The sequence below is a fragment of the Vigna umbellata genome, chromosome 8 (genome assembly GCF_029865625.1).
Source record: "Vigna umbellata cultivar VRB3 chromosome 8, Vumbellata_1.0, whole genome shotgun sequence".
NCBI classification, from domain to species: domain Eukaryota; kingdom Viridiplantae; phylum Streptophyta; class Magnoliopsida; order Fabales; family Fabaceae; genus Vigna; species Vigna umbellata.
This window is the reverse complement of record NC_142172.1, coordinates 21,303,110-21,306,324: the sequence shown is the minus strand read 5'-3', so window position 1 is coordinate 21,306,324 and position 3,215 is coordinate 21,303,110. Positions and strand designations below refer to the sequence as shown.

General features: G+C 41.6%; 1 pseudogene; it reads right to left on the bottom strand.

Annotated features, from left to right (window-relative positions):
* Window positions 1-474: 474 nt before the first annotated feature.
* On the bottom strand, window positions 475-1,708 carry LOC148194244 (uncharacterized; annotated as a pseudogene).
* Window positions 1,709-3,215: the final 1,507 nt, after the last annotated feature.

The window sequence follows — 3,215 nt, the reverse complement described above, 5'->3', positions numbered from 1 at the left end:
AACTTGCAAGCAAGTAGTTCAATCACAGAAAATTCGGGTAAAATCATTATGCTTCCAAAAAAATAATAAGTATTCAAAAACAAACTCTAAAGCCCAAACCTCACACAGGTAAACTCTCAAGTCCCAGAATTCAGAAAAACACCCTGCTCAGTATCTCAATCAAGTTTTACATCAAGCACCTATTTCATACACTGTGAGCCATCACCTGTATATCAACACATCATATATCATCTCAACATCAATCAGCACACTAGAGTATCATAAAGCAATACTTATCACAAAACACACCAAAGTTGAACCAAAGCAATGTAGTTCATTCAAGCAAAGTACAATCAACAAAACAAATAATTAAAAGGAAAACAATAAAAACAGAAACAAAATAAAGTCTAACAATCTAAACAATAAACAGTAAAATAACAAAGATCCTGTTCTGAAACAAAAGTGGCATCCATTAGTAGATGCCAAGTACACTCATCACTCGTCATCAGAGTCCTCCTCCTCAGCCTCAGCATCATCATCCTCATCCTCAGCATCATAATCCACGGCTGAAGCTTCAGTTGCTTCAGCTCTACCACCCTCCTGTGTTGGGTCAGCGGGCCACGCCACATGGGCTGCAAAGTGATCTTGAGATATGAACTGTCTCTCAGGGAATGCAGACGTTAGTGTCCTCAGCAACTCCTGCTCGCCCCTGTATAAGGCAGTCAGTCTATAATCAAGCAAAGAATAGTACATGTCCCGCATCTGAAAAGGAGCGACATCATGAACTGGCTCCTGGGCAGGTGGTGGTGCTCTCCTGTGTGTCCTGGGCTGCTATGGTGGTGGCATTGGCTGCCCTGGCTCATCCATTGCATAGTAGTGTGTAAAGTAAGCTGCGTTCAGCTTCTTTCTTGGACGCTCCAGTGGTGGCCTAGAAACATCAATACCAGCAGCCTCACAAAGATGAGTGATCAAGGAGGGATGTCCTAGGGGTGCCTTGCTGGTAGCACCACGGGCACAACTCTAGATCTCATCAGCTATAACCTGCCCAATATTAATGTTGAGGCCCCTGAGAACACAGTAGAGGAAGATGGACCTCTTGATAGTAATGTCTGACACATGGGAATATGGCTGAATGTTGGCATGAGAGAAGGCCATCCAATACTTTGCCAGTGGCGTCAAATGGGGTCTAATGATGTGGATGGGTGCCCCAGACTTGTTCCTATGAAAGTGCCCTCCAGGCACGCATAAAGTCCGCTCCACGTCCTTATAGTCAACTCCTTCCATCATGGATGTGGCAAACTAGCACTATGCTCCCTCCTAGTCTACGCCAAAAAAAGTGTTAATGGTGTCAGCATCAAAGGCAACTCTCTTACCCCTTACATAGCTAAAGTACGTCTCATCCTCTCCCCCCAATGCTTTTGCATTTGTGTAGAATTCTTTGACAATGTCTACATTGGCAGGAGAGGGGTAGGATGCCAGGTGGCCTTAGTCTCTGTTGTTCAACTTCCTTTCAAATTGAGGAGCCAAAGAACGTATGTTGGCCACCTTCCTTTCCATCAGCAATCTTCTTCCCTCCATAGGTGGGAAATATCTCTCATGAGCAGAAGTTCTGAACTTATTTGAATAGAACTGCTCCTTCTCCTTCCTCTTTGTTCCCTTGTCTTTGGTACCAAGAGTTTTGACCCTTTTTCCTGAAGATGAAGCCATTTGTGCACATAGAGATTCACAAAAAAAAAACACAGATATCATCAAGCATTAGCCCCAAAAATCAAAAAATTCTTCTCATTCAAAAAGAGGGAAAAATTGAGAGCCCTCAACATCACCTACACAGAACCAAACAGCTAGAACAGAACAAACCAGGAAAAATAGTCACTGCCGCTCACCGCTCGAGCACCCCTCAGGGGGCGCTTAAGCAGCGCGCGGTGCAACCAAGCGTGTTCTTGCTGTATTTTTCACTTCCCAAATCAATTTCAACTCACTCCAAACCACAATTATCACAATTTAATCGGTCCAAACAATGGTAAATCATGCATAGACAGTGCCAATCATCAAAATCAAACTTTTTCATCCACATTCTTAAAAAATCAAACTTTTTAGAACTTAAAACATTAAATGGCATGACTTACTTGGTTGGAGACAAGTGATTAGTGGATAATGATCAATCAATTGGAAGAAATCTGAACTTTGCAACAGCCATACACACCAAAACCCTAAACTTGAATGATTGAATTGTGTAAAAAATGGTGAGAAAGAGGGTTTTTGGTGGATGAATGAGGGGAAAAGTGAGGAGAGGACTTAGGAGGAGTGTTTAGGGAGGCTAGAGTGAAGGAAATCTAAGAGAGGAGGCTTGGTCGAACCCTAGGGCGTAAAAAGAATGAAGTGGGCCAAAATCCCGCTTGAGCCCCAAACTTAAAACCCAATATGCAGTCGCGCCGCCCTGGCGCCCCTTAGGGAGCGCTCAAGCGGCAAGTGGCACTTTCCTACCTTAATTTTTTGGCTTGTTTTGGGCACTTCTGGCCCTGGGTTCACAGATTCTTCTTAGAAATTTTCCAGTTTCTTTTCCCTAGCTCACAAAACAACACTCAAACCAAACAATTAATCTCTCTCCACCCCTCAAACATTCAGTTATTACAGACTAAGCACACCTGAATTACAAAAACACAAATAAAACAGAAACAAAATTCAAATGACAAAAAAAAATAAAGAAACAAAATAACAGTTTGTAAAACACTTAGTTGCCTCCCAGTAAGCGCTTCTTTAACATCACTAGCTTGACCCAATAAACTCATATCACATCTTTGATCTTGGTATTCTCTTTTCCTTCTTTACACCAACAGTTCTTCAGTAACTTCCTGTTCACCTTTTTTATTCTCCTGGAAATTGAAGATTCAATCTTTATCAGTCCATCAGTTCTGAGTTCTTTCACAACCCACAGCTTTTTGTTGAATCTCACTGGAATGCTTGGTTTAAATTCTTCATGTTTCTCTAGGGAGTCTTGATGAACACTTTTTCCTTTGCTATCTTTTTCTTCTTCTTTTACCTGTGACAGAAAACACTTTTTACCTTTCTTACCTGCCTTTGTAGCTTTAGTCCTAACCTCTGGTGCATCTCCACATGCAGCTTTGAGACTAGTCTTCTTGATGAGTCAATATTTTATCGATTTCACTTAGTTGAGTGTACCGAATTTAATCAGGGAATTGTGCTTAAATGTCCAGTATTTTTCCATTTTTGCTAAT